The following is a 26,620-nucleotide window of genomic DNA, read 5'->3' on the forward strand; positions in this document are numbered from 1 at the left end:
AAGCCTTTAGCATTTTGAAGTAGCTTAACATTTTGTAACTGTTTCTGTTCCTATAGGATTTATGGAAACAGTCGATTGCAAAACAACCAATGACACAAGTCTTAAATGTCTCCCACATCGTCTGCGTCATTGCCGGAGGAGAGATATAGATTGTTACAAAAAGGATTGTCTTTTGTTAGTAAAGAAGAAGGAGTTAAAAGGACGATAGAAGAATATTTTGAAGCAGTTACATGATGAAAACAACAGAAGGTGTATGACATTGTGAATAAGTTTCGTAGCCAGAAAATGTCAACAACAAGGTTTGTGTGTGTGTGTGTGTGTGTGTACGTGCGTGCATGCGTGTGTGGTGTGGCATGTGCATGGTAGAGAGTGTTATTGTTTTATGTAAGTACTGTATGTGTATAACAGTAGCAGCAGGAGTGAAGTACAGGTACCAGTAAATGTTAAGATAAATTCTGCCACCATAAATTTTCTGTGAAACTTAAACCCACAATCGAATTTAATTGTTATTGGTATAAAATTAATCCACAGTATAAATACATGTATAGCTGAATTATTTCCATCTATTTTTTTGGAAAAGGCCCTACTCTAAGAAGTACTGGGCCTTTGAAATTTGATTGTGGTTGTATGTAGCTGATAAGGAACAGTATTACAAGGTAATGCATATTTTACTCATCATGTCATAAGAACTAAATTATATAGATGGGTTTTTCCTGCAATAAATGCGGGAGGGTCAAACTTGGCTGTAAAAATCTGTTTGTAGTGGTACAAATCCTTACCATACCTTTACAACAATCCATATAACTGAATGCCAGTTACGTATCTCCATAACAACCTTTGACCAATTTTTCATCAACGACAAATCATGTATTTTGTCATCACTTGTTTTGGTCACAGTACTGAGTGATAAACCGACACCCACCGGCCTGAAAATACCATGCATATCATGTTTAGTAAACCCTCAACATGTTAACATATGCCAAAGTTGTTAAGTTTCATGACATGCTGGTGTACTGATGACTGATGACATAGTCCATACTGTTACATCTGACTTTTTGGTCATGCCATTTCTTTATTGCAAACTGAGTTATTATGAGATGTTACTAGTTGGTTGTGCATAGTTGATGACAAACATTGGACATTCAAGTAGAGATTCTCTGGAGTCAACCAAGTTTCCTTGAACAACTTAAGAGAACCATCTGGTATGTGTCCAAACACAAGTTCAAAGGAACTAAAACCAAGAGATTCCTTGATAGACTCTCTCTTAGAAAATATCAAAAAACGGAATACCCTCATTTCTCCTGGAAACCAACACTAGCAATAGCTCTATTTGGTTACTAGCACTGGTACCTGTCCTATCCTGCAAATAATTTGTTACTGCATACTAAATACTGACGAGCTTTGCCTTGTTACGTTAGTTTTACGTGCAGGTGGGCAGCCAGACCACACAGTCACAATAAATCCTTTCATTTCTTAGCTTTGGAGCAGCTCACAGGTATTTTTTGTAAGAACACCTATCACCTACGTAAGAACTAAAGAAGCTTCTAAAAGTTGCCATTTGTCATATACGGTACACTGGCATGAATTTATTTTATAGTTATCCTAAATTTTTGTGAATCCGTTTGTATATGTGAAATATAAATTTTACTAGTTCTTTTCAATCATCAAACTTCATTTTGTTCATTATGATAAAATTATAGAAATGTAAGCAACTGACAAAGTGTTCATATCCGTACTAAGCTAAATTATGAATGAATCTGGACACATTTCTTAACTTGTATATAGTAGATAGTTATGAGTGACCAACAGGAGTGGGAAGATTACACCTACTAACCTTAAAATATGGGTTAATATGTATCTCATCGATATTATACACATCCATGTGTATACGTTTTGTCCTGGACATAAAATTGGAACCATTTTATGGTTGGAACTCCCACCAAGGTGAAAAGCTCAATCAATCTTTGGTGTTTCTAAGTAGTTGCTTCTGGAAAACATGTAGAGATATACACAATAGTTAGCAGATGCTGGTTCCCATCATTTGTAGACTTTTATGGGTCTGTTCATTGTCAACTGATAAAACTATTGAGCTATTTGGCAATTTGTATGCCAGTATTTCAATGAAAATGGCTCCACGTTAATTTATAGTATTGACATTGCACACCATAAAAGTACAAATTATAGAATAACAAGTACACAAAATAATTTGGAATTTTCAACTAGAGTAGGGATCGTAGCACATTGATAAAAAGTACTGAAACAAGCTGGAGTAGTGCACAATATTGTAATACAATAAGAAGTGTTTTATCCCTACTGTGCTCAAGATACCACAACGGAAATGCACAGTGGGGATTTACACTTCTTACTGTTTTACTGTGATTTAGTATCATGGACTACTCCAACTTGTTTCAGTACTTACTGTCAATGTGCTATGGTCCCTACTCTAGTTGAAATTTCCACATTTTTTGTGTGTTTGTTTGTTAACTTTTTTTGTAAATAATTATTATGACTAGTGAACCCACGCATACTGCATCTGAAATGGCGCCACGTGTCCCAGCTATATCAATTATCATCTCCCAAAGTGAACTATCTATTACGCTTTGTTGTCAGCTATGTTCAACCTGTTACACAGCATTTCGAACCAGCTACTGTTTAAAAAGCACCTCTGCAATCCCCACATACTGAAAGAAATGGTGTCGCGTGCCCCAGTTAAATCGATTATCGTTTGAAAAGTGAAATATTCATCACGCTTTGTTGTTGGCTATGTTCAACCTGTTACACAGCAGTATGAATCAAGAACTGTTCAAAAAGCACTTCTGCAATCAAAGTAGCCACTATGAATTATACGTGTACGAAAGGAAGCCATCACATGCTACCGCCAAATCAATACTTTTCACTGTCAGCAAAGGTAAATGGGACACAAAGGAGGGCACTGGTAAGTTCATGAAGAATTCATTGTACCTACTGCGGTATGCCAAAAGGCACCTGTCGGGCTGAAGCGACATTGAACAGTGAAAAATCAAGCCCGTAGTGCTAGCTGTTATCGAGTTATGCTTGTCTGAAGGCATCAGTCAGTCAGTCAGTCAGTCACTAGAAAATCCTGTTGAATAATTTTTTTTAAATTTCGTAGCAACATGTTGAAAGTGTTTCGGGTTGATCTGAAAGCTTGTTTGGGTTTAGTTTCAGCTAACCAAGCCTCATCCTCGTCAGGGAAGATTGAGGATAGTTATTGGGTGATGGTATGTCATGGGCCATGTCTACTCCTTTGTGGTCCCTACTATACAGTAATATCGTACTGTATGATTTTGAGTAGGTGGCTTACTGTGATTCAAAGGTCTCCAATAATTTATGACCTTTTACAAAATAATAGTGAAATTTTATGAATAATGTTAAGATTTACATACATATTTAAAGTAGCATGTTCCAAGTTTTGATTGTGGGTTTCATTTTTTGATGGCAACTGTATGTTGTTCTATCAGAGAGAGCATTTGTATGTTGTACTGACTTATATAGTGTCATAACCAAAACCCACAATCAGTTGTAGAATGTACAGGTATATAAAAACTCAGTAATCTTAACAAAGGCAGATGTACTTGTACACATTGTTCTATAATATAATTTTTGGCAAGACTTTTTGTTGTAAGCATCAAGTCTTGATCCCATTACAAAGGCTACAGCTGCTGATATCTGAAATGTGCTTCCAGCTGACTTGACTTCAGCAAGGAGAGGCTTCAGGACGGCACAATTTTTTTTAAAGACCTTGCAGTGTTTTGTATTTAATTGACTTTTTATGAGTATAAATGTTGTGACTTTCATTACAGTAAATAAAAACATTGACTTACATCAAAGATGGTTCCCTACAGTATTGATAACTTAATAATGTAAATCAGTAAAGGATGACTATAGCTACTATTGACATGTTGTATATGACTACAGTAGGAAGTTTACGTCAACTAGTATAGCTTACAGGTGTTGATGACCTCCCCTTTTATTACAATTCCTACTGAAGTGTCATAAGAATTTATCTTATCAGAGTATACCTACCTTTCTTCAAGTTTTGATTGTTGGTATCATTTTTTTTTTGTTTTTTTTTTTAGTGGACATCTTTCATACTATTAATCCAAAGAAAGGGTACACAAAGGCTTATAGCCTGTACAAGGTGGTCCCCATAACACATACACAGCACAAAAAGCAATACAGAAACATTGACTAGCTACGAGCAAACAATGAGCAAACAAAACAACTATACAAAAGTAACAATACGTGAGAGGAATCAGTTAAACAAGTAACATCGGAGCCGTGATCTAAATAAGTGTGATGGTAAGGGCAAAATTTCATATGGGATTGAGTTCCAAACAAATGGTGTGTTCACGTAGAAGGAATATCTGAATACGTTGATGGAAGATGATCGAGTCTGTAAAGTCAGTGGATGAGATCGTGTAGTGTTAGTGTTAAGATTAAAGTGGTGACAGGCATTGATTGGAGTTTGTTTATGCATAATGGAGTGCACCATTATGGCACTCTGGTATTGTCGTTGCGATGCCAGCGTAAGCCACTTCAGTTCCTTCAGTGTTCTTATTCCACCTGTACAAAGTGGAGTCATATCTACTCTTAATCCATCAAGCAGCTCTACGCTGAACATACTCTAACAAATTATATTCTTGGTGGTATGGGGGGACCACAGTGCAGCTATATTCCAGACAGGGTACCACTAAAGCCTGTAAAATCAAGAAAAATTGTTAGTTCATTATTGGCTGTATCGAGAAATATTATTTTTATTATTCACTGAACAGATTGGAAGCTACCTTCCACAAGACATACCAATAACACTATAATAGTTCCACTCCACTATGGCAAGTATTTCACTACAAGGAGTGTTGTATTGGGCTCAGGTTTTGTTTAATGTCATGTAACTGTGCTAGGTTGGATCCAACAGAGCTGCTATAACACCTAACAATGTAGTAGCTATCTGCTTGTGATGGTGAATTCAGGCTCTTCCTCTAACATTTGTTTCATTTTTCGCTACACTGTTTTAAACCTGTCATAATACAGATGCGTAGGTTTTCTGTGGTGGTATTAAATTATAGTTAGTAACCTGTTCTAGCCTGTGGTTGTTTACTACATTTACCAAACAGTAATTCGCAAACCAGCCCTTAATATTACATCACTTAATTTTTGGATAAGACAAGTGTCATTTTAGCATTGATATAGCACTATTTTAAAATGATACACCAATTTCATGGTGTGACATTGACATCGTCAACTTGAACGGTGAATCTCAACACAGTTTGATACTTTCTTTTGCTTTCTTCACTAGCTTTTCCTAGGAGAAATTGTCTATTGCACTGATTGATTTTCTGGTGTGTCCATATAAACATTTGGGAACTTTTGCATCTCCAGATTTGTCTGACTTTTTAAATACATCTTTGGTTAAGAATCAAACAGTACGGTAGCACTGTTTAGGTAAGAATTGGTCCTTCAGTGACAAGAGAACACCTAAAATTCTTCCTTTAAAAATCATCCTAGCCTTCTTACGTTACAAAAATCACCTTTACAAAGAGATAAAGTGTAATATGTTTATTTTTGTATAGTATTTATTGTTATAACCAAAACCCACAATCAATTGTGGAATGTACGTTTATATAAAGAACTCCAAAATCTTAAACAGTTTGTGTGTCAACCGTTCTTGACATTAACGTAAATAATAATTTTTGGCAAGATTTTTTGCTGTAAGCATCAAGTCTTGATCTCATTGCAAAGTTGATTCACATCAAAGATGGTTCCCTACAGTATGGACAACTTGATAATATAAATCATTAAAGGATGACTACAGCTACTAGTGATGTGTCGTATATGACTACAGTAGGAAGTATATGTCAACTAGTATAGTTAACAGATGTTGATAACTCCCCTTGTTTCATTTGTATGATCTCTGCTGTCACAGTGTTTTATCTTCTGAATGTATCCTGCTTTTCAGATATATTTTCAGCTTTCGATTGTGGGTATCATATTTTAAATTGAAATCTTCCATGCTGTAAAATCAAGAAAATTTGTTTGTCATTGGTAAAGGTAGTTTGCAATTTGTTCAGTGAGAGCTTAATGAAAAGAATTAATTTTTTTTTTAATTGATACAGCCAATCACGATCCACACTAGACTACTACGGCAAGCATCTCACTACAAGGAGTGTGGTATCATCAACTTGGCCTCAGGTTTTGGTCATGTCAGGTCAGTATGCTAGACTGGATCCAACAGAGCTACTATAGCACCTTACAAAAAGAAAGCATGCGAATGGTTAGCGTTAAATAGAATTTGAGTATTAAATAGTAAATGATTTTGAGTATGGTTATAGGCAATCCCCAGATAAATTTTACCTCATTGCAATGGTTGGTGATGGTGTACAAGCTTGTCAAAATGATTTTTTATATGTGCGCCCTAATTTTTTTTTGTTCTGTGCCAGCTTTTATACCTTCCCATATGTAGTAGCAATAGAGGCTTCTTGTAGGAATATTAAACTATAGTATTGTGAAGCATTCACTGTTGTGGATAGTTGGTTTAATATCATTTGCAATACTAAAACGGCATTATCACTCAGTTCTACTCAAAGTAAACTCTGCATTACCACTGTCTAATCATAGTTAAGAATTTTACCACTTATCTGACCCATAGAAGTTACTTTTACTGTAGTCAGTTGTGAGGCTATTGTATTCTCATTACTAAATCCACAATCAGTTATGGAATGTACATGTATACAGTATGTGATCCGATAAGCAAAAGCCTGTCATTTCCAGACTTTCCTTAAATTCCATTTTATTGCTTCTCTATTATCTATATCAATACAGTATTAAAGCAGTGGACAGCCAAAGTTTCAGCCTTTTGTCATGAATAGTCTTGGAATTATAGTGCTAGACAGTTGAAACAGGAATAAATTTGATTTATGTAGCAACAATACAGGTAATAAATATCCAGTGTTGGGCAAGTTACTTTGTAAAAGTAACTAGTTACATATTACTTGCAACTGAACTATTTAGTTACAGTTACATATTACCCATAAAATAAAGTAACTATAATAATATTACATATTATATTACTTTGTGTCCACAGCTTTAAGCTGTCACGTGTGAAACTATCACTTTATCATGTGACATGAATGCGTTGTTGGACATTGTGCAAATCTTGGTTGTAAGTAAGAAGCTGGTGAATAAGCTTCATTCAGTAGGCTTCGTTACTTCATTGTGGCTAGGCATTACTCAGAGGATAACTAACGAGATAATAAGTAACTTCGTTACTTGTAGCAATAATATTATGTAATATTAGACTCGTTACAGTAACTACATTACTTAGGTAACGTGTTACATTAGTAAGTAAAGTAACTTGAGTTATATTACCCGTTTTTATAGTGTACTTCGTTATATTACTTAGTTACCACAAAAGTAATAATATTACATAACGCGTTACTCCCAACACTGTAAATATCAAGCACCTATTCAATTAATCATAACTCACTACTGAAACATGCTAAGAAGAAATAAGACAGGGTTTGGCTGAGTCTGTTCCCCGTGAACTAGCAAATGGATTAAGGTACGTATAGTGTACTTCTCCATGCATACAACGGAGAAAGCCATTCCAATGATGAAATGACGACAAATTTTATTTCTAAAATGTTGTAATCAAGCACCCATAACTCACGCACCTTTTGTTGTATGAACACGGAACAAATGTTTTGTAAACTTTCCATGAAAAGGGGATCTAATGGTGTATAACTTACGTATATTGAATTTCAGTGCATACCAATGGATTTAAAATGTGCATAATTTTTTATTTAGCACGTGTATTTTTACCCAATTTATTTCAACATTTTTTATTGCAAAATCGAATTTTGTAAAAATGGCCAGTTTTTTCTCAGAAGGTCACATACGTATATGTAAGGACCTGAGCAATTGCATTCTTTATGTACATATCATAGCTTCATAGCTTTTGGGAAAGACTATTTGTTGTAAGTGTCAAGTCTTTGATCTTATTACAAAGTTGAATCTTAACAAAACCTGATGTCTGGACAAGTTCATTGTGAGATGGCTATAGCTACTATTGATAGAATGTGTATGGCTGAATTATTGATAAAGTGTTCACTACGATAGCTATGGGCATAGAAAAACCCCAGGTATAAAATACCTCAATTCTGAAGGACACCAATATTGGTGGCTCTTTTAAAAATGGACGTTATTATGTTATTGTCCAGCAATCTCATCGTGCTGCCACAGAACTGTGGTCTGCATGCTTTCATGAGTTTATCTATTCCAGCACTGTCTAACACTGTCCTCATTGCCATTACCGATCACTCTCTTGTTATTGTTAGGAAATGATCTCTTGAGTACCAATTGAATGGGCCTTTTCTCTGAGCCTTACTGAACCATATACACCAAGATAACTGACACAGGAAGTAAGACACCATCTGTCCTCTCTAAATATACTGTCACTCCCTTATGGACAGGTCTATTTTAGATACCTTAATTTAGCATCCAGAAACTATGGGGTTTTGTGCTGTCTACTTGAACATCACCATAGACTTGTGTACTGAGGCGTCATATCCCTTTTCTGACGGAACACTACTTCACCTGAACGAAGAAATCAAAACAAAAAAATATACACAACACTGCCCACAGAATCACTGCTTTATTCCAGTTAGTCTCCGATTTCCAGAATTGCTTCAACACTAATGGGTAGCCTCATTCGGTTCTGTCCTGTGGCTCTCTGTTGCTTCAACCCCTTTATAATAAACTCTAATTGTGGCATAGCTAAGACATTTGGATCCCCCAGTCCCAAAATTATCTTCTGACATTGGGAATGAAAGTAAGTTAATTTGCCACAGAACACTGCATAGCGCTTGCTCCCTGATTTGTATGACATCTGGGTGGATTTTGCTATGCCTGTTGAAAACAACTGAACAGTCAGGGCCAAGATACCAATTTCCAATCTGGACGCTCTTTATCAATGACCTCAGAAATACTTCTGGAATGGTATCCTTGATGGCTTGAGCCTCCGGTATCTGTGACAAAAGAATAGCCACTTATTATGTGAAATTGGATCTGCCAGCCTGTTCTCCTCCCCAGGTACGTACATATATGTACTACCTGCATGCATATGTTGAATTGAGCATAAATGAAGAATAAGCATCGTAACAGGTACATGATTTTTTTCTGCTTTGCTATATAGCCTAAGTTAATAAGTATAACAACATCTTTGTTATCATAATGGACTGACACTGTGGAGAACCACTATTGGGGCCCCCAGATCGCACATCCTATTACCACTGGCAAGAATTCTTTCAGGGTAATCCCATTCTCATTAGATTCCTGGGAACTGTTGCTATAGACCTGCGACCATCTGGCAGCATTTACCCCATATTGCTACACAGCCAAAACTGCCTGACGTGATCCACTTGCTGTGGGCCATACTCACAAAGTATCAAGACCCCATTCCATGCCTGTAGAAAGTTGGCCCACCACATCAAGTCCGACTGTACCATTACATTAAACTAAATGAGGTGACATACGTAGCTGAGCTGTCTCTACTAGCTTCTAGTACAGGTACCGCAAAAATGTTTTTCACATGTGCGATAACTTGATCTTTTGAGCATGAATTCCTTTGTATCCAAGTCTTCATTAAGCTCTGCAGCTCTGTCAATTTAGCCTGAGGTAACCGCACCTCCACTGCTATTGAGTTTAGCTCGAAACCCTGAAAACTGAGGCATGATGATGGACCCTCCAGTTTGTTATCGCTATTGGTATCCTAGCAAGCCATCATTCTTGTGGATGGATTGGTAGTATTTTGTAAGTATGTTTTACATGTTGTACATCTATCTTAGCCATCCAAGTACTGTAACACAATCTAACTACTTCTCTCACTGCATTGTCCACTTTGACATACTGAATTGAACACAAGTCTGTTCTGATACCATCGTTTTCGCTGTCCCCTTCTGGAAAGGACAGTTGGACAATGAGCTACCATTTACCCAGTGTTCCCTACAGAATTACTCCAAACTGACTAATGCGGATTGTGTTTGGAGAAGCCATATCCTGGTGGAGTGGACTCACTACCCTGCCAGCTGAGCACTCTGTAAACAGGTAGTCTGACACAACCATTGGGTTTGGGTTTGTTTTTGTCTGCTAACGTGCAGTTAGTTGTGATGGGAATTCCTTGTGTATGCCTCTCACCACATAGTCCTTGAGCTGGTGGTCCAGATGGTTAGCCAGGGCTTGCTCCCATGCTTTCCACCTCAGGGAGGTGATAGCTCCATCTATCCATGGCAAGGTAGGGCTTTGGTTCTACAAGCATCCAATTGCTGGAGATCGTCCATGTACAGGTAATCTTCTGCAAAGGAAGGACCACCATAACTACTGTCACAAAATAACCTTTGTACCTGTGGCTTCTCCTATTTACACTTGTAGTTTTTTTTGTTTGTTTTGTTTTATTATTTTTTTGTTGTTTTTCAAATTCTTTTTTAATCAGGCTGCTAGTTAGCTACCACTCAACCATGACCTTTATGCCTCTGGTGCCTGACGACACTGACTGACGGAGTGACTGTATCCATACCTGTGATTGCGTCATGACTGTTGTAGTCTTACGATACAAAGTCCTGTGCTTCGAACTACCAATACCGAGGTGACCCTTAAATATACTCATAATGTTGAATAGCAAATCTTATACAATAGATGAATTTCATAGCTAGTAATTTTAAATCATTTCCCCTAGCAACCTGAATGTCAAAAGTAAACATCTCCAATTTTTAAAAAGGTAGCATATATAGGTCATGAGATATGACATTTTAAAGTTTGCAGTTTTCCCATACTTTATCTATGGGAGAGGGTAACAATTGCCCCTTATGGGCAATTACTTGGATAATGTATGGGAAAACCACAAATTTCAAAATGTCATCTCATGATCTACATACTCCTTTATGTTAAAATTCGGAAAGGTTAATTGTGAGATTCACAGCTACATATAATGTTAAATTGAGAAATTACATTAATACAATTTGTTGTTTTCCCACACATTTTTTATGTGATGGGGCAACTGTTGCCCCCTCTCATAGACAATGTATGGAAAAATGGCAAACTTTAAAATGTTATATCTCATGACCTATATAAGATATCCTTTTAAAATTTTTTAGATGTTACTATAGACATTTACCCTACAAATATTGTAAAATTCAGGTTGCTAGGGGAAACTTTAGTTATTATGAAATTCATCCATTGTCCTATACCTATTACCCCTAGGTAATCGACAACAAAGAAAAATGAAGGAAATTAGTTTAAGCCTAAATCAATGTATCGGTTGTTCTGTGAACTAAATGAGGCCTTGCCAACCTTGTCCTCTGCCCCTTGTACCAAGCCCACGTGATCCTTGAGTCCATTGACATGCCATAACTTGGGTGATTACCTCTGCATTGCTCACTTACATGGATATGACAGCACTGTGGGAATCTACATCTGCTGGTTCATGCCTTACAAACTTCTCCTGATTCTGGTTAATACGTAATTGTCACTATTCTGGTCTGCAAAATTCCTATCCTCCTTAAGGATATTCTGCCTGTGTCTGCCTCCTTTCCTTCAGAGGATGCACTCACTGGTCTTATGCAGAAGAGCATGCACAGATCACATCAAAGTCCTGCTTGGGATTCCCCTGAGTAGCATGCATGATGTAGGGTACCATTTATCTCCAACCTTTGCCAATTGCCAGACACTGCTGCTTGTCTGCGGAAGGTCACATCATAGCATACCCACACCCTTCCTTGAAACTGTTGACTTGACCAAACAATGTCCTGCATATATGCCATTAGTTCAGGGATACGTTCAAGGTAATGTGGGCCCAGCACTGACACATATGTATGTTCCAAAACACTATCACATCAGTATATGAGTGACTGTATACTTTTGTCGGGTAGATTTCCCTCTTTGCTAAATAGCTGTACTTCCAGTAGGAGGTCGGCTATGTCAATAAACTCCAAGCGTCGGATATGTTCAGCTCACTTGGTTGAGACTTGTGTCATTCCCACCTTCTGCTGCTGTTAGATTTTCCTTTCCTGGGTTCTGGCGACAACCCCCTGTAAGGGCTGTTCTGAGTTCCAACATGGGCCCGGTAGTCAATTTTACAAAACCATTGTCATGGTCAATCACTACTATTTATTCCAGCTGGTACCAGTGGAATCACCTGCATCACTGGTGTTGGTAGGATCCCCCTAATAGATGTTTGGATGAACAAAGCATGCCTTAGTTTTTTTCTACCTCCTTCATAGGCGAACTTAGGAGCCCAGGAACCCTACTAATGCCATTTATATGGAACATTGGATTGTTACCTAAAAACTGGAGGGTCCATTGGCTCAACGTATTATTTTTTGCTTCCTTATTGCGATTTTGACAATTGTGTCCTAGCCGCCAGCCATGACCTGTTTTCATCTTTGTCTTCGTCAACTTTGTCATCTCTAAAGGAAAAAGTGGCACCCTCTTTTTTGGCTGGGGCAACGATTTACTTGATGTGTTGGTTGACATGTACGCAATGGTCATTGGTGGGTTTTTCTGTGTTTGATCTGCCCTCAGTAAGTTTTTCTTGACAGTTTTCTTGATGGTCATCTCAAGCCATTCAGGCACGGCTCCCCGTGCTGTTGTCTGGCTGTTGGTTCTGCTGTATAGAGGGTTTATACAGACTTTAATGGCTAGCCACAGTAATTAAATTCATGCTTATTTTATCTCAAATGTTTTCATGTGTGTAGCTATTGTGCCACCATTAAGCAAAAAGAACTGAGAAGGGGTGCAGTAAGTGCCCTTCATCGCACAGTGCACATCCCCACTTTTCTATAATGCAAGTAAGTTCCTCGAGATACAACTGCTTGCATTTTTTCTTCCAATGCATTTCTAGTAATTGAAATAAAAATTTATTTTGCAGATAGCTGAAATTTGTGTTGTGCTAATTTGATTCATGATAAATTATAATAGACACGGTACAGTATTTTCACATTACCGTACTACACATTTGCTCATTATCTGAGCACACGCGTCATTCTTGAAATGTACCACCCAGAATCGGTCAGTTAACCTGTGTCTATGCCTTGTTATTGTTTTCATAACCAAAACCCACAATCTGTTGTAGAATGTACATGTATATAAGGAACTTAAGAAATCTTAGCAAATGTTCAAATTTCATGTGTTGGTATTGTATATTCCTTCTTATATAATTTTTGGAAAAGACTTTTTGCTGTAAGCACCAAGTCTTTGATCTCATTACAAAGTTGGTTCACATCAAAGATGGTTCCCTACAGTGTGGACAACTTGATAATGTAAATCATTAAAGGATGACTATAGCTACTATTGACATGTTGTATATGACTACAGTAGGAAGTATATGTCAACTAGTACAACTAACAGGTGTTGATGACCTCTCTTGTTTCATTGTTGTTTATTTTATGATCCCTACTAAAGTGTCATAGAGTTTATCTTCTGAGAGCATCTCTACTTTTCAGATCCATTCTCAAACTTTTGATTTTGGGTATCATTTTTAAAATCTTTCATATTGCATCAGCACTTTTCTTGAACTGCATATGAAATTATTTAAAGCACTTGCACTGTTGTAAAAGGTACGTTTACTGGATACCTGGTAGATACCTGTGGGTATATGTGATGTGCTGAGCGAAAACCGGCTGTTTTAGCAAAGTTCAATTTTGCCGTAAAGCTATTGAAATACACTAGGTAAAAATACGTGGGCTACATAAAAAAAATTACTCAAGCTGTAATTACATTTGTACTCACTGAAATTAAGCAATTAGCTCAAATCAATAAAACCTATATACCACTGGAATCGCCTGTGCATGGAGAGTAAGAAAATCTTTGTTTCGTGTTCGAAGGATACATGAGTTATCAACGTTTATTTACTAAGTGGAAAAGCAACATTCACTGTCATCATTTCTTTGTTGGAATGGCCTTCTCCTTTATCAACATGGAGGAGTACAGGAAAAGCACTATACCTTGATTGATTTGCCAGTTCGTGGTGCACAGATTGAGCCATGTTCCATCTTTGTAGCTTGTTTCGGTTGTAAGTTATGATCAATTATCTAAGTGCCTGTAATTTATTTCCCATATTGTTGCTGTACAAATTGATTTTATCACTGTTCTAAAGTCAAACGCTATAACTCCAAGACCATTCATCATAAAAGGCTGAAACTTTGGCTGTCCATTGTTTTATTACTATACATTACAGAGGTGCAATAAAATGGAATTCGTAGAATGTGTGAAAGTAGCCGGGTTTTGCTCAGCCAGTCACCTATAGGCTAGTGGTTAGTCTGAATGTACTTAGCTACGTAATTGGGGGTTTTGATTTAGCTATACTCCAATAAGTACTTATTAATAGGTGAAGGTTTTGTATTTATAGTACAGTTTTGCTTTGAATTATAGCTAGTTTCATATGCCTGGTTCTATTTAATGGTCATGACCGAGTACATAAAGAGTGAGCTAAATCATGGAAGTAGAAAATGTCACTTTTGAACTTGACTCTTGTATAGTGTTGTATCTGGTTGGGTGTTGTTACAGTATGTGACCAGGTGGAAAGTTGCTGAACAGTGGTACTGCTGCATATAGTGGAATATGATTGTACTTTTGCTGTTAATTGTTCCTTTGCTTTTGAAGTATCTCAGTTTTGGTTTAGTCATATATACTGTAGCTTGTATAGTATAGTGTATATCTTTATGTACTTGTTTACATGGATGCATGATCTTTCAAAAAGGACACCTACATTTTGCAAAGTATATACACAGAAGCTTGTTTGTAATAAAGGCCTCCAAACAGTGTATGGCCTTTTTCCAAAAAATAATAAAGAAACGAATGAATGAATTAATATGGTGAAGCAGGATAATGTTGTGTGTATAGAGGTAGTTTGTACTACTGATTGTGGGTTTTGGTTTTTAAGGGCCTAGTTATTGATAGTCATTCATGGAGGAAGTCTATTGAGTTACCAGTATATCCTGTGCAAATGAACTGCATTCTTTGATCAAATTTATACATCTTCTGGTGACAAGAGGTGTTGATTGATGTTGCTAAGGTTGAACTTTGGGACAGTGTTTTCAAGTTGAACGGTATATGCTTGATGAGTGTGTGCTAGTTAGACTATAATGTCGTTGTTTTAGAAAATGCCTTGCTCCTTAAATTGCACTCTGAGTCAACAGTATATATAGTGGCAATACAATATGACAAGAAATCTTGATGGAAGGAAAATTTGACGAATCCATGCACTTTACACACACTTAGACAAATTTAATGCTAATGAAAATCACAAAATGATACATTAAAACAGGAACTAATCTACTTCAGAAGAATTTGGGAGTTAACCATATCAGTGGGGTCATGTACAAATCTGCTAAAAGACATTTTAAATTGTAAATCATACTACAGTGGAACCTCTCTTAACAACTAAGGACACAATAGAAAAAACCTCCATAATAAGGACAAAAATTTTGGTCCCAACAGGTCTAGTTAATACATTTTTTACCTCTGAAAGAGGAAAACCTCTATATTACAGCAAAAAGTGGCGGTCCCAAAATGTCCGTAATAGAGGGGTTCCACTGTACATAGTGCTACATGTAACAGATTGAACATTTGCTAAGTTGGAAGGATTGTAATTAATTTAACTACATACCTGTATTTATCAAAAATAACTCCAATAATTTAGTGTGAATGACTTCTGCTCTGAATGTTTTCTGCTATTGGTATTTAAGTTTAAGTTTTAGAGCAATAAGTTAGGAAGCTGTAAAAACATATTCATGTGAAAGTTGCGAGTGGTATTTATGTACGGTCACAATGTGATATTAAAAACTAAATCCCACAATCAATCGGTACTTGTAGTAATATAAATTGTCACTGTTGAAGTGTTAATGTACCAGTTTACCAGTATCGTTTTATGTAATTTTTGGCAAGATTCTCTGCAAAATCAAAGGGAACTTGAAACAATATTCCTTTACTGTTTTACCAAGAATTGTTGCAGCTGCCGATTATTCATACCACTTAATAAATCAACTTGTTTGTCAAGGGTTTGTCCTCGCTTCCTAAATCAAGGCATATCTGACAATTAATATAAGCATTGTTAGAATTGTTATTTGTTACAAAATCCAGTGGTACATATGTAATAAAGAATCAAAATGGTCTTCTAAATCATTAAAACAATGTTCAGTGTTGATGAAGAAAACTTCTGCTATAGATTACTGTCCTTTTGCATGTTGGCATTCAGCCATAGAATGATTTTATATTTCGTATGTGATAAAATAACATAAAACAGATATCAATGACGGAAGTACAGCAATTTGAGGTTGTGCTATAAAAGGTTATATAGAAGTACTTGTTGATAACAATTAAAGGCTTTTAAATTCATAGGGTATAGTGATCTTTAATGGCAACATTGTGTAGGAGGGGAATGCCTATTATACAGTGCAGTACTGTATAACATGTGTCTCACTGTAAAACTGAATGCATAGTAGCAATACAAGAATTACCTATAATTCTTTTTTAGAAGAAGCACAATTAATATACTGTATTTCCCTGCCGTACTTTAAATAGTAGGTGTAGTTCAATGATTGATTTTGAAATAAGAAATTGAATCATATGTAATTTTTTGAGGCATCAGCTACTAGTAATTGAGTTTAAACAGTCACTTGATCAATCTTTTGAACTAAGATGGTAAACACCACGGAAGTGAACCAAATAAGAAGTTTTCTCAAAGGCCTCCAAAAAGTGTATGACCTTTTCCAAAAAAATCACTAATCACGAGTAGATAAGTCTAAAATGTCTGATCCATACAAATGAGAATGCGTTTTGGACATTTATAGAAGTACTTGTTTATTTTGATTGTGGGTTTCAATTTTTGAATCTTAATTGTTGTTGTTTTTTTAAAATTATTTTACTATTTCAGTAGCAGGGATGTGTATGAAGGTTGTACAATTGTGTCTATATACTTTCATAAGCAAAAAGATCATTGCTAACATGCAGCGTCTTCCCCCTAAAGAGCCTAAGAGTGGTACAACACCATTCTACTTTGCTTAGAATTACTTTGATGTGGTTAAGTAAAAATGATTTTGGTATCAGTAGCAAATGGACAGCTTTAACACAATACTTTACTTTTCTGCCTGCTAACATGTCCAATGTAGAATGCTAAATGATTATTGTTTAAAAGACTTGACAAGATTTTATCTGCTTTATTGAATATAAAATATAAAAGACTTTGGAGAGGAGACACCTTAACTGTCAAATTCTCAACAACCACTGGCTGAATTGCCATATCACTTCATACTAACCATCCAATACACAGTCCTTAGCAACCATACGTATATCCAAACAAGTATAAGGAATAAATATAGGTTATCGCACAAATCCTGGTATCTTTGCTATTTTAGAGATGTGATTATGTGCCATTCTGAAGGTCTCTAAAATAGCGAAGATACAGTGGATTTGGGCGATAACAAATTTAGACTATGGCTTGTATGGCTCTGGTCACTGCTGTAATGGCGGCTTCCTGATCGAATTAGTGCTAAAACAACTCACTGGTAGGCCTAGATGAATACGATCATCTTTATGATCCAGCGATGTTTTCTTTACATTCTAGTGATGATTTCTGAGGGCTGTTGTGACTGAAATCCAGCAAATCACGTGACAAAAAAAATTGTCACGGGTAATCTAACCAGTTTAGATACCTACCCCAGGTATCTATTGGATTGTAAATACCTCCTTAACAAATAAACTTCAAAGCATACTATGAGTGCCATAGTCTAATTAGAAATTTTAAGTTCAATTAGGGATCATAGAACACTAGTGGGCATTTAATTGATATATTAGTTTCATAATTACTGATTCCAATACAGATATTTGTTTAGTATTGGGTTACATCAAGGTTTTAATATAATAAATGTTTTTAAAAATATGCTAAAAGGTGGTTGTCACCGGATCTTCTTTCTTAGAGGTGTTCATCCCATGTGCCTGAATCACTTCAATTTTCGGTGATCAGACTATCAGTAAGTGTCCATGTAATCTATTTCTAGCCATAGGACAAACTGGTAGGATTAGTTTGGCTATAGTATGTACGCGTTGAGCTGAATCCTCAAAAACATTTAATAACTCATGGATCCAATTACACACGATCTTGAAATTTGGCTCATTTGTAGTACTGCTTGACCCACTAAAAATATTTCAAAATCTTTTTGTTCAAATGTCTGACATAATATTTACGGCCAATTAAAATTTTCACAATACATTTCCTATGTGGAAGCCATATAACTGTAGTATGTTCACGTTGAGCTGAATCCTCAAAAACATTTAATAACTCATGGATGCAATTACACACGATCCTGAAATTTGGCTCATTTGTAGTACTGCTTGACCCGCTAAAAATATTTCAAAATCTTTTTGTTCAAATGTTTGACATAATATTTATGGCTGATCAAAATTTTCACAATACATTTCCTATGGGGAAGCCATATAAGTACAGTGTCCATTACAGCCCTTTCCCAAACTTGTTATGGAGCCAAACTGTACGTATCTGTTGTTGACACCTTTGCTGTTGCAAATAATCATCTGGTTGGCTGAAATGTTAACTCTGTTGAGAAAAAATCCATTTTTAATTTTTAGCTGTTTTTCAGGATTCAGCTCAACGTGAATATACTATACAGTGTCCATTTCAGCTCTTTCCCAAACTTGTAATGGAGCCAAACCATAGTATCTGTTGTTGACACCTTTGCTGTTACCACTAATCATCTGGTTGGCTGAAATGTTATCTCTGTTGAGAAGAAATCCACTTTTAATTTTTAGCTGTTTTTCAGGATTCAACTCAACTTGTACATACTATAGTTTAAGCATTTTACAGTTTCACAAGCGTTGTCAGTCGTGCTGTCTGAGTGGGGTTGGTTTTGTGACATTCCTTACATAACTGTACTGCTTACCTGTATTGTATTTGCCCAAGTGTACTGTATTTTCCCAATTATTTGCATAGCTGTACTGTATTTGTTCAGTTAAATACAATAGCTAATTGTTACTGCTTGGACCATGCAGTACTTTGATCCTCCCTTGCAAAATACGATACCGTAGAGTCAGGTTGTTAAGCACATGCATCTGTTAAGCGCATATTATTTGTTAAACGCATACACATTTCTTGTAATTAACCATGGATGATAAGCGCACATGGGCAAATGCAATGATAAAGCTACACACAACAAGGAACGTCAAGAAAAGCTGAGAGTACTGAAAATTAATGTCTCCTCAAGCGCTTACGTCTCCCTTGAGGTCTCCCTTCGCTACGTATACAGCAAATCAGTCTTCTGGATAGTGATAATCTTGTTTAACACGAAGGATTTCACCCAGAAATAGAGTCAAATATTCTTACACACTGGCGTGGCTACTATTAACTACTCTCACAACGTGGTGATTCCGTGTTACACTCACCACATTTATTTATTAGGCGTATGCGCCTAACAGATAGTATGATTTTTACAAAAAGTTTTCTCCGAAAATTATAAGCGCATGCGTTTAACAACCCAACTTTACGGTATCTCATGACATTCAGTTTCTCAAGGTACATGAAATTTAGAGTTGCTATAGTGAGTGTATTTCTGTCCAAACTCAGACAAAAAAAAATCTATCTGGTGTGTTCTCTGAGGTTGTTTGTTTCAAGTACGGTTGAAACAAGCTATCACCATGTTAGCAAAACCTCTCATGTGAAGATAGTAATTTTGACCTGACATTTTTAGTTACATGCGTATATAGCAAAAGTTTTAATAATACAAGAATTGTGTCAATTGTCAACATGCCTACATATGTATTATTACACACAACAGACCAAAACCATTTAGCTTACAGGCAATGTTGGGACTGTTTTGTTCTTACAGGATTCGACTGTCAAACAACCGATGGTGGAGAAGATATTCAAGTCTCTGATGTCCCCCATCAGTACAGCAGAGGAGATGTCAATTATTACAAAGAGTATTATCTTTTATTGGCAGTCTACGAAAGAAGGAGGAATCCAAAGGAAGATTGAGGGATTTTGTGAAGTAGTTACATGATTAAGAACGGAAGGTGTACAACATTGTGAATTAGATTCATCACCGGAGATTGTCTGAACAACAAGGTGTGTGTGTGTTTGTGTGTATGTGTGTGGTGTCTGCGTGTGTGTATGTACAAGCATTTGTGTGTTGTGTCTTAATGTATGTATGCGTATGTATGCGTGAGCATTACATCATGGTCAGCCTCATTACATGAGTACAAACACAATAGTATATACTAGCAGTTGTAACATGGGCATGAGGGATTTGCCTTATATGTATGTCCAAAGCACAAGTGCTGCAGGCATACGTACTAGCAAGTTCCCATGTTACAGCTAATATGTAACACTTCTGTTGCAGGCAATTCGCCTGCAACCAAGTAAGTAATTGCCCGTCCAGTATGAGCATAACCACTGATTTCTTTTTATATGCGTGCCTGAAAGATTCGATTCTGGCTAGGCAGAACATGGCGTTGTAGCTATATTTGTTATAACGAATGAAGAATATCACAAAAAAAGTTGAGTTGGGCAAATTTTGGGGAATTTGCAAGCATTTTAATGCTATTGCATGGTTTAATCCATAAGCTAATAAGCCACAAGCAACATGGACAAACTTCCATAAGCTAATAAGCCACAAGCAACATGGACAAACTTTGTCATTGTCTCCAAGATTCTGTATGGCAACATTTCTGTTTCTGACAAGATAATGTTTCTGTTGGATTCTGATTACCTTTTGGAATAATATTATCATAACTAAAACCCACAATCAGTTGTAGAATGTACATGTATATAAGTACCTGAACAATCTTAAACAACATTTAACAATTGAATGTCACTAATGTTTTCACTAATAATTTTTGGAAAAGACTTTGCTGTAAGCATAATGTCTTTGATCTCATTAGTATTTCTGATCAAAGATGGTCCCCTGCATTGTGGACAACTTGATAATAGTGTACCACCATTATGGCACAGAAACAGTCCCAATCGACAGGCTGTGTGTAGCTGAAGTAATGATTGTCTAGTAGTATAGCTGTAGGTATAGACAACCCCCTTGTTGATCATTGCCTAATTGTAAAAATTCTAAATTTTCTTTGTAATCCTTGTTTTTCAAAGGCAACCAATATATTTGGTCCTTCTAAAAAAATGAACATTATCATATTATTTGTATAAAGAGTGGTCTCCAATGTAGTATTTTATTAGTTTACTTGAAACTTTTGATTGTGGCATTTAGTTTTTGAGAGTGCGTATGAGTGAATCTTTGCTTTGACCTAAATTTGAAGATCATTCTGTTGTAATGTAACTGTTTTAACCCTTAAAGGCACATACAAATTTGAGGAATACATCTTTGCACAAAACACAAAGCAGGCTTATATGGCCACATGATTTAACTATATGTCAACACAAAATGTATTCTTAGACTACTTGGAGAAGGCTAAATATAAATACTATTACACCAGATGATTGCTAGTTATGAAGTGATGAAAAATAGTGACAGGTTTTTCACAATATTTTATTCCAAGCCATGTTTGTCAGATTTGAATCACATGAGCTGTAGTTATCCCGTCTCAGGCTGTGTGACCGCAGTATACTTTGTACTTGTTTATTGCTTTTATTCTCTGTTAGCTACGTCTATTAGTGTGTACGTGTACGTGAGGGCTAAACCAAAATCATTTTAAGGTATAAAATCCTTTCTGTACCTTTTAAGAGTGATTTGATACTATTCAAAATGTCACCCAAGGATCACACATACAAATGGATTCACAAAAACTTAGGACAAAAGGAAAACAAATTCATGCCATGCAAAATAATGTCCGGACTTTTGGCCAATTACACCAGTTGTCAGACCATAATTGAATTTGTCTGGAAATAGTGTCCTATCAAAGTGTAACATAGTTTATATTTGGCTAGGAGGAAGGTCAGACATGATGGTATTGACATGTAATTAAGTTATTTGTTTTTGGTCTGTGGTGACCACAAAGGCATGCCCAAGACGTACTCTGAGGTTAACAGCTTACTATACTGTGCCAGCCTACTTGTCTCAGTCCTGTACTGTAGTAGTAAAATGTATTTACATATGGGTAGGTAAAAACAGTGGACCTGGGACTAGGGGACCCACGAGGATCCATGAAATTTTATACACGTCACAATATTCTATACTTGTACTAGGTACCTCTGCAAGTAGTTTTGCATGACCAATCCCCGTTACAGTGTCTCACACAATGTTTAAGGTGACGCTGAACCGATTAAGGGCAGCCGCACAAAGTTAATTGTAAAGCATATTGTGGTAATGCACAAACAAATGTGGATATTCATAGACCACAGCAAAGCGTCTTAGTGGACTAACAGAACAAGCTCTGTCAGACTGCCTAGCTACTGTTGTTGATACTACTATTGTTACATGTATATTCACGCTTTAAAACTATCAGCTTGTCACAACTCTGGTTAATTCACTGGCGAATGGCACCAGCTGCCATCACGTGATTACTGTTATACGGACCGCACCCTGATTAGCCACACCCTGATTAGCCACACCATCTCCTTTCTCGCTAAATAACTTCAAAATTATGCACCACAGACCATCAAAATTTGGTATAGGCATTGGGTAAGCGATATTCTACAATAGTATGCTTCGAATTTTCGCGATTCGGGTTTGATGCGAGTTGTTAGCCAATGTTGTAGCCCACAGGTGTGCATTTTCACTAGTTTCCATGCTGTTATCAGTGAAAAGGAAAGCGTAGAATTGTTCTACAAGGTGAGAAATGGTTGGAACTGAAGCGGCTTAGCGCTAGGTTGTTCATTGGTCAAGTTATTTTTAAAAATCAGGTTAAAACTTGATAGTTTTATAGGTGAAAAATGAAAGCATGTTATTTTATGAAACTTTGTATGTTAAACTAAAATATCATGGGTTATCACGACAGCTTTTAAGGCATAGATTACGTTGTACACTAGCAAAGTTTTGGGCCAGCCTAAAATAGCTCATTAAGTGCATGGGTTGAAACAAATTATTTTGATTTAATCGGTTCAGCACCACCTTAAACCAATTAGAAATTATAAGTGCCTCTGAGATAAAAGTGTCTGAAGCTGTCTGCACAATGAGCTTATAGTCTATATGTCAACTAACTACTAAAGTTTAGAAACGTAGTGCAATATTCAGGAGAAATAGCGATTACTAGCTAAGCAAGTATCAGTCCAGCAGCTCAACAACCAGACTTCATACATCATGGTGCATTTGCACAATGTTTCTAAACTTTAGTAGCTAGACAACATAGTAGACTAGTGTGCTCATAGTGCAGCACGAAAGTGGCCTATAAATTTATTTATTATTTATTTTTTATTATTACTGGGCAGGCAGCGTTTATCAAAGCAGAGAAAATAATGCAGCCAGCTTCAGACACTTGACGCTTATAATTTCTAATTGGTTTAAACATCGTGTAAGATACCGTGACAGGGAAAAGTGGATTGGCCATGCAAGACTACTAGACTACTTGCAGAGGTCCCTGGTATAGAACATTGTGAAATGTATAAAATTCCGTGAAAAGTTAGGTCCCCGGGTCCACTGTTTTTACCTACCCTTTATGTATAACCTGATTGCTATTAGTACTTTTACTTGTGGTATTCATGATCACCTGTACACCAGTTTATATTTTAAGCTGGAATGAACAAGATATCAGTGCATCTCTTATGTTCATACATTGTATTAGGGATAGAGCATGGCATCATAAGCAAGGTTTGAATATAAAAGCAAGTAGAAGGCCTTGACATCGACTCATTTCCTACAAAACCCCTTTTAACAGAATCAATTCCATAGAAGCTCTTTTTTGTGCACATGGCCAGTAGTTACCCTTTAGTGCCAGTGAGTGATTGAGTAGTAATCAGCTCTGTAATGCAAAGGTGGCCCCAATATTTTGCAGAAGCAAACATCTAAGTTAGTCAAAACACAGGAATGGAGACAAATGTTAAGAAGTCTGGTCAAATTGCTTGATGTCCATTCAACTTTCACAACATCCTGACAGTACGTCAGCGCATGTCTGAAAAGTTATTTTGCACACTGCAGTAAAGAGATTAGAACCGACAATCTTATTATTGCAAAGTTCTGTACTGTTCCACCAAGACTGTTTGCCCCAGAGGTGGCAGAGAAGGAAAGGGGGCAAGGGGGCTGTAGCCCCTGTAAAAAAAGATTATGGAGGGGCTTTGCCCCACCTAAAATTATCCATAGCTGTTATTGTGAGCCTATCTCAATAGCATTGATACTTAAATAGAGCAGTCAAGATCAGTCACAGTATTCTTTAGAGGAGCAGTGTAGCAAACTACATATGTACGTAGTTATAAATAAGGAGATATAGTTGGTGGAGGGCAGCTATTGTTAGCAGGTAGTTTTTTTTTGTTTTTTGTTTTTTTTGGTGTTTGACTTACAACTAGACCATGGCATCACCAAGCTAGACTCCCATCCCCCTTAAATAAGGATGTTCCCTGATTTTTCCTGTGGTTTTTCGTGCCTTTAAAAGCTGTTTTTTTTTAAGCTATGTAGTTTGATATGCAGTTAGCATAAACAATGCCAACAAGTTTTGCCTTACATTCAGTGTTCTGTATACGACAAGCGACAACTTTTAGAACTTTATTTAATGCATTTAATTCTTAAATGACAAGTGCTCTGTTTTACACAAAACACACATTGATACGTGGAGAGATAATCATTGGACATCAAAGGAATAATGATGTAATAAGTGATATCTAAAGTTTTATTCTAATGTTAAATGGTGAGGTCAAAACTTGCCATGTAAGCAACTTTCCAGTAAAACCCTTTTCACACCTAAAAGTTATAAAATGAGGTAGTTGCTTGTATCAACTTGCCACAATTCCCATCAGCTTTGCTATTAAATAGTCAATCTGCCCTCTGCCCATACACAACTCATGTGATTAAATCCACAATTGTGCAATTGAACACATGGAAAAATTGAAATGGGAGTCGCTCAGAAACAAATATCAGATGGTGAGTTGCCCAGAGAAGTTGCAATGTCCTCCAACTGAGTGGTAAAGTTACAGTAATCAGACACGTGTCACAAAACTGGAGGCCTTAGGAAAGCTGCATGATGTACATCTGGTTAAAAGTAGTGATTTGTACATGTATATAGATTCAAAGGCCTCCAGTAATTGTATGACCTTTTCCAAAAAATGGATTCAATAATGGGTTTTAGTTTTGTATGTAACCCAGTGTATCACAGTTGTTTATATAGTAGTACCTGTTACTTCCGATTGTGGGTTTGAGTTTTATAGTACCACAGAATAGTTTAAACTTGTAAAAAGATTGAAAAGTATTATTCTAAGGGTTACCACTTTGCCATGAGCATTCAAAGCACTGCTTGGAGTTTAACTCACAGATTGTCTGGGAAATATTATAGGGCTATACCGATAGCACATTTTACATCCTTTACTGATATCTGATATTTAATGTCTATTTCCAATACAGATTTTCTAATTTTCTAATGAACCCATGTAATTTACACAACCAATACTTTAAAGCTTGAACCGATATGCATTACAGCATAACAGAGTGTGTAGCATGATCATTATGGCTGTGTTAAATTACTACAATTATGTATTACGCTGTTCAACAATCTGAGCCTTTTATTCGTTGGTCCTTATCCTTTTATTCGCTGGTACTTATGACTGTTTACAAAAGGTTTTTAAAACTTGTCAGTGCTATTAAAGAACAAAAAACCCAAAAAAGTGATGCAAACAACCCTCAGAAAAAAGAAAATTCTTGAACCCAGGCCAACTCTTGTTAGGTGCTAGGTAAGAGTGGAACTTCAGAGTTTATCACTTGACAATCAGTGTTGGGAGTAACGCGTTACGTAATATTATTAATTTTGTATTAATTAAGTAATATAACGAAACATGCTATAAAAGCAGGTAATATAACTCAAGATACTTTACTTACAAATGTAACACGTTACTTAAGTAATATAGTTACTGTAACGAATCTAATATTATGTAATATTATTACTATAAGTAATGAAGTTACTAATCTCGTTAGTAATCCACTGAGTTACGCCTAGCCACAACGAAGTAATGAAGCCTACTGAATGAAGCTTATTCACCATGCAGCTTCTTACTTATAACCAAGATTTGCACATTGTCCAACAACACAATCATGTCACGTGATAAGGTGGTATTTTCATACGTGACAGCTTAAGGCTGTGGACACAAAGTAATATAATATATGTAATATTATTATAGTTACTTTATTTTATGGGTACCGTACGCAAGGAAATTTTGATGTCAAAAAAATTTGACGAATTTGACGAATCGGTTTAATTCGTCAAATTTAAATTCGTCAAATGTTTATAAGCGCCCTTAAAAGTACAGGTTTTGCCTACAATTTCTTGATTTTCATCAACATTTTATTCGTCAAATCTGCTGAAGTCTGAATTCATCAAATTTTTCTTACGTCAAAATTTCCTTGTGTACGGTAATATGTAACTGTAACTAAATAATTCAGTTGCAAGTAATATGTAACTAGTTACTTTTACAAAGTAACTTACCCAACACTGTTGACAATTA

General features: G+C 36.3%; 1 long non-coding RNA gene across 5 annotated transcripts in view; it reads left to right on the forward strand.

Moving 5' to 3' along the window:
* Positions 1–26,620, forward strand: part of LOC136247380 (uncharacterized) — a 177,575-nt gene that overhangs the window by 131,075 nt on the left and 19,880 nt on the right. For all 5 annotated transcript variants that reach the window (XR_010697453.1, XR_010697456.1, XR_010697457.1 and 2 more), the window contains 2 exons: positions 57–299; positions 19,908–20,146. This is a non-coding gene — a long non-coding RNA (uncharacterized lncRNA). The remainder of the gene's footprint in view (positions 1–56; positions 300–19,907; positions 20,147–26,620) is intronic.

Source organism: Dysidea avara, chromosome 2 (assembly GCF_963678975.1).
Source record: "Dysidea avara chromosome 2, odDysAvar1.4, whole genome shotgun sequence".
Taxonomy (NCBI): Eukaryota; Metazoa; Porifera; class Demospongiae; order Dictyoceratida; family Dysideidae; genus Dysidea; species Dysidea avara.